A 6,913-nucleotide genomic window follows, 5' to 3' on the forward strand; every position below is an offset into this window, starting at 1 on the left:
CCGCCTCTGCCCAGAATTCCTGTCCTAACCCGGCACCACTGAGCATGCTTCTTGCCCTTTCCATCAACGTCTTGTTCATTCTTTCTGCGACTCCATTTTGCTGAGGTGTATATGGAGTAGTCTTCTGCCGTGCTATACCACACTTCTTACAAAATTCTTCAAATTCCTTGCTGCAAAATTCTCCACCATTATCTGTCCTTAGCACCTTTATCTTCTTCTCTGTCTGATTTTCCACCAGAGCCTTAAATTCTTTAAACCTGTCAAAGACTTCAGATTTCTTCTTAAGGAAATATATCCATGTATTCCTTGAGAAGTCATCTATAAATGATACATAGTACACAGACTTACCCAGTGATGGAACTTTCACAGGTCCAAACACATCACTGTGCACAAGCTCTAATATCTGTTTCGCCCTCTTAGCACCAGAGGGGAAACTCACCCGATTCTACTTCCCATATACACAATTTTCACAGAAATCAAAATCCAGAGAGCTATTACTCATACCTTCTACCATACCTTTAACATGAAGTATTCGAAGGCCCTTCTCTCCAATATGTCCAAGCCTTTGATGCCACAACATGGTCTTCTCTCCAGAGACCACTATATTTTCAGCTCCACTTTCAGGAACTGCAGAACTGTTGCACCCATCAACAACAATGCTACCTTGCAGCTTGTACAGAGTTCCAGTCCGAACTCCCCGTATCAATATCAGTGCTCCTCGAACCATCTTGTAGGTATCTTTCTCGAACACCGTCTTTACACCTGCATCATCCAACTTGCTTACAGAAATCAGATTTCTGGCCAATGCAGGAATATGTAGAACACCCAGAAGTGTTCTAACCCTTCCACCTTGCAACTTCAACTTTACTTTTCCCCGACCAATGATTCTAGCCTTCCTATCATCTCCTAAGAAGACATCACCACCATCGTATTTCTCATACTCGCAGAACCACTCTCTATGGGGAGTGAAGTGAAAGGATGCACCTGAGTCAATCAACCATGCCTCATGATCTACATGTGTACTTGAAGAAGCCAAGTACACATCCCCACCTTCATCTGAGGTGGTTTTCACCTCTGCAGAAGGAGCATCATCAGATCCCTTTCCTTTATCAGGAGCTTTAGATTTACAATCCCTTCTGAAGTGCCCTTCCTTTCCGCATTTCCAGCACACCACCTTTGTAGGTTTTCCTGGAGATTTAGATCTCCCTCTAGATTTAGATCTCCCACTCGATGACTTATTTTTGTTTCTGTTCTGGGACCGTCCTCGTACAGACAAGGCATCACCATTCTGGTTGTCCATATTCTTCCGTCTCATCTCCTCCGTCAGCAAGGCTGAGACTATTTCATCAAACTGCAAAGCAGTTGCATTGCTACCTATTGCAATAACCAGACTATCCCACGAATCTGGTAGAGAACACAATAGACTGATGCACTTATCTTCATCTGAAATTTTAATATCAACAGATAATAACTGACTTACCACAGTATTAAACGCATTCAGATGCTCTATCACCGAGTCTCCATCTTTCATCCTCAGGTTATACAGCTTTTTCCGTAGGAACAATTTATTCACCAGAGACTTAGATTGGTACAAAGTCCCTAACTTGACCCACAAAGCCTTCGCCGTAGCTTCCCCTGATACATTCAACAATACTGAATCTGAGACACACAATCGTATTGTGCTCTTTGCCTTCCGATCCAATTTCTTCCATTCTTCATCGGTCACTCCCGATGGTTTAGTACCCGGATCTACCACGATCCACTGATCTTTATCGACCAACAGATCCTCCATCTTGAGTTTCCACAACTCAAAACTCTGACCATTGAACTTCTCAATCTCGATCTTTCCACTGCTCGCCATCTTCTTTCACCACCAGAATCGATCTCGCAGATCTCCCACTGAACAGGGTCTACCACAGGCCCGAGCGAAACCCCTCAGCAACAAAGGCGTCCCCTTGAAGCCAAAACAGCTCTGATACCAAATGTAGGTTTTAACCCTGTACAGAAATTACCTGCATACGAATTCTTAAACAAAGAAAATAAACAATGCGAGAGCATAACCCATAAAACACATATGCACAGAGATTTTTCCCTGGATCCCAAAACCGGGACTATCAGCTTGATTTTTCATTATGTTCCTTTCAATGTTACAATACATATTTATACATGCCGAAGCATTCAATACCATGGACCGAAAAACCATCGCGTCCAATACCATGTGCGAAAATCATGCACAAAACCATAGGTAGGTTCGCCCAACCTAATATAGGGTCCAAAAAAAAATTTCCCGGGGCGTTGCCCCGGACCCCGTAGAGGGGGGCTACCCGCCCCCCTCAAACCCCCTGGACAGGGGGGGTTGCCGCCCCCCTGTGAGCCCCCCGTTGCGCAATCAGCGCAACGAAGGGGGGCTACCGCCCCCTCTAACCCCCCGTTTAACTACGTAGGTTAGTCGTGGAAAGAATATAACACAACCCAACACTCAATAGGGTCTCTGATTGAACTGACATGCATTGGTTATTTATGAGAGAATATTCAATTATCTGAAGTGCAATAGTTACATGCATGCATGCATTAACTAATTGAACTCACAATCAGTTCCACAAACTGTTGGAACTAATCTAACTGGACTCAACTCAGTTAACTGAGCTAACTAATTACAACTCATCATCATCTCTTTAATTAAGGGATAAATTCCTAAATCAAAGGGATAACTGTTGCATGTCTTCACATTGACTTCATGTTTGATTTTCTCCAACTAATTAACTCAATATGCATTAATTAATTGTATTTCAAATTGCTACTAAGATCAAATTCGAATTTTAATTCTCAATTTTAGTTCAACGACTAACTAAAATTGGAATGTATCCCGAAATTCTATTTATAGCAATGCCATTTTTAGCACTTCTATATTTAGCATTTCTTGTTGCTATTTTCAACACTCCCTCTCAATAAGAAAGGGATTATCAGTCACCCCAATCTTGTCTCTGTGGAACTCGAATTTGCATTTTGAAAATGCCTTAGTCAAAATATCTGCATCCTACTCCTCAGTCAAAACATACATCAACAACATGATCCTCTTCACAGATGATGATATCGAATATCGATGTGCTTGGACCTGTCATGAAATACTGGATTCTCAGAGAGTTTGATACAACTCTGATTATCGCAATAGATCACTGTTGGATCCATCCTCTAACCAAACAATCCAACTAGAATCTTCCGCATCCAAATGGCCTCACATGTTGCCTGACTGGCAGCCATGTATTCAGCCTCTACTGAGCTAAGTGCAACTAACCTATGTTTCCTGTTGTACCAAGAAATTGTAGCTGAACCAAGGTTGAAAATTCCTCCTGAAGTGCTCTTCCGGTCTGATAGACTCCCTACCCAATCTGCATTTTTGAAGCCCTGAAGCTTCACTCCCTCTATCCGTCTGTACCACAATCCATACTGAGATGTGCCTTTGAGGTACCTCAACACATGCTTCACTGCCTTCCAAAACAACTTGGTAGGTTGAACCATAGCTTGACTCAGTTGGTTCACCGCAAAGCACGAATCTGGTCGTGTGTTCATTAAATACATCAGTGAACCCACAAGCTGTCGATAAACAATAGTAGCTACTACCTCACTTGAAGTAGCATCCTCCTTCCTCCATTTACCAGCTAGAGGAGTCTGCATGGGCTTGCACTTCTCCATGTGGAATTTCCTGAGTATCTCATTTGCATACTTGCCTTGAGACACAAACACTTCCCCATCCTTCTGCCACACTTGCATGCCTAGAAAGTAGTGCATAAGACCCATGTATTTCATCTTGAACTCTCTTGCAAGGTCCTCCTTACAAGACTTGATCAACTGATCATCACCTATCAATATCAGATCATCAACATAAAGAAAAATGATCAATGGCTTACCTTCTACCATGATGTGGTAAAGGTTTGCATCGGCTTCACTCTTTGTGAAGCCCAACCCAGTGAAATAGCTGTTGATCTTGGTGTACCAAGCACGAGGTGCTTTCTTCAGCCCATATAAAGCTCTCTTGAGTCGGCACACATGCGACTCATGATCGAAGGTATCAAAACCTTCTAGCTGCTCTATGTACACCTCTTCCTCAATCTTGCCATTCAGGAAGGCAGTCTTCACATCCATCTGATGGATCTTCCAACCCATCTGTGCTGATAGTGCCAACATTGATCTGATAGATGAGTACCTTGCTAAGGAGCAAAAGTCTCATCACAGTCGATCCCCTCGACCTGTGAGAAACCACCGGCAACAAACCTTGCCTTATGTTTCCCAACACTCCCATCAACTGCTTGCTTTACCTTGTAAAGCCATCGAGAACTCACCACTGACTTGTCCTCAGGTCTTGGGACAAAATCCCAAACACAGTTCCGAACGATGGAGTCACACTCCTACACCATAGCATAAACCCAGACTGGCTGCTGCACTACTTCCTCAACGGAAGAAGTTTCGGTATCTACACACTCCCCAACCAGGGCCATGTAACTAGTGTACTTCTTAGGTGACCTCCTCTCTCTGCACTGAGAAGATGGTTGTCCCACATTGTCACTCACATCCAACATCAATCTTTCAGCTTCCCTTGAGCGTTTCCACCCATCTCTAGAAGACTCTGCATGAGTGTATGCCTCCACTCCCCGATCCTATGCGTGCGGCTACTCTACATCAGTATGAGGCTCCTCCTCATTTGGAACCAAAAGTTCTTCCTCTGCATGCAACTTGAGCTCCCTCTCAAGTGATTCTCGCATGGCTTTCTGCTCGTCAAACTTCAGATCTCTACATACCACTGTCCTCTGACTGGTAGGCAAGAACACCTGATAGTTGTGGGGGGTATCAGTGTACCCCACAAGTATCCCCAACTCAGTTGTTGGCTCTAGCTTCTTCCGAGCATCTTTGGTAACATGGCAATAGACTGATGATCCAAAGATCCGAAAGTGACTCACATCTGGTTGCTTCCCGAAAAAGGCCTCCATTGGTGTCTTCATCCCCAGTATACGATGCAGGCTTCCATTCTGCAAGTATAATGTTGTATTGTATGCCTCAGCCCACAAATGAAGTGGTAGGCTTTGGTCATGCAGCATCACCCAAGCTTCTCCCACAATCGATTTGTTCTTCCTTTCAGCCATCCCATTCTGCTATGGGTTATGGGGTGCCGTCAACTCCCGTTTAATTCCTTCTACTACACATAAGTCCTTAAATTGTCGAGAGAAATACTCTCCACCATTATCACTTCGCAAGGCCCTTATTTTCTTTATAGATTCTTTCTCAACCAAGGCTTTGAACTCACAAAACCTTGAGAAGGTTTGATCCTTCTTCTACATAAAGTAGATCCAATATATATGAGAAAAATCATCAATAAAAATAACATATTACCTTTGTTTAGCAGTGGAGGCTTTCGAGAATGGTCCACACACATCTGTATGAACTAGCTCCAGGATTTCTCCAGCTCGACTGTCTTGATCTTGAAAGGAAGATTTTGCATACTTACCCAAGGTACAACCTTTGCATGTATCCACTTGCTCCAATTTTCCCTTGGGTAGTTTGGTAGAAATCTGTTGCATGATCTTCAAGGCCCCATGGTGCAAGTGGCCCAATCTTCTATGCCATAGCTCGCCAACATCTTGGCTCTACACCAACTCTGCTTTGGAAGTCAATGCAACACAATCATCTACCTCCAGCTTGTAGAGATTCTTTACTTGAATCCTAATCTTCTCAGTCTGTCCAGTGCTGATATGCCTCAGGAATGCCTTTCCTTAACTAAAGACTACATCATAACCTTTGTCTTCCAACATAGCGAAGGACACAAGATTCTTCTTTAGACCAGGTACATACTTTACATCAGTCAGGGTGAGAGGAGCTCCATGCTCCCTCTGAAACACAACTGTACCTTCACCTGAAACACGGTACTTTCCATCATTTCCCATCTCGATACACATCTAGAGATCCTTCTCCTCCAAGGTACTAAAAAGACTCTTGTCGCTGGTCATGTGGAATGAGGCTCCACTATCCAGTTACCAAAGACATCCCACCATCGATGAAACCATGCATGCAATGAGGGTGAAATCCAAATTGAACTGTGAGGCCAGAGCCTCACCATCTGATCCTTTTGAGGATCCCTTCTTGTATTTCTTCTGTGGACAATTTGTAGCATATTGGCCCACCTTTTGAAAATGAAAGCATCGCACTTTTGATTTTTCAAGCTTCTTCCCACCATGGGAAGAACTGGATTTGGAATGGGATGCCTTCCCTTTCCCTTTCCTCGGCTTACTCGATAAGGCTAGATTTTCTTCATCATCTTGTTTTGATGAAGATCCATCTCTAGTGCTTCTCCTTATCTCCTCCTGCATCAGATCCGACCAAAGCTATTCCCAATATGGAAGTTTATCTCTTCCATTTATCGAGTCTTGGTAGCTATGCCAGCTCTTAGGAAGACCGAGGAGAGCAAGACTCACCATGTCATCATCGACTATCGTGATCCCTACACTTTCAAGCTCATCCCTGCAAGTGATGAGCTTATTCAGATATGTAGAGATCGTGTCTCTCTTTTCACACTTGATTTTTTGAAGCTTGTCTTTCAGTGCCATCTTCCTCTAATCATTGTTGTTCTAATATAGATCCTTCAATGTTTTCCACATTGAAAATTGTGTCTCCTTCCCATGGAGACTCAAGACAATGTGGTCTCGAACTCCCTCTAGAAGGATCCTCCTTGCTCTAGCCACACATTTCTTCCATTTTGCCAATTCTTGGGCATTAGCTGTTGCAGGCTTTGGGACTTCTTCATCAATGAAGTCCTTCAAACCATTGTCCTCTATTACCGCTTCCATGTGATCCTTCCAGGCTATATAATTTGAGCTACCATCAAGGGCATACTCGAGTCTCAAACCGTTGAACACCATTGGTG

Source organism: Pinus tabuliformis, chromosome 9 (genome assembly GCF_031772625.1).
Source record: "Pinus tabuliformis cultivar Carrire ecotype Pingquan chromosome 9, CPIR1, whole genome shotgun sequence".
Lineage (NCBI taxonomy): Eukaryota > Viridiplantae > Streptophyta > Pinopsida > Pinales > Pinaceae > Pinus > Pinus tabuliformis.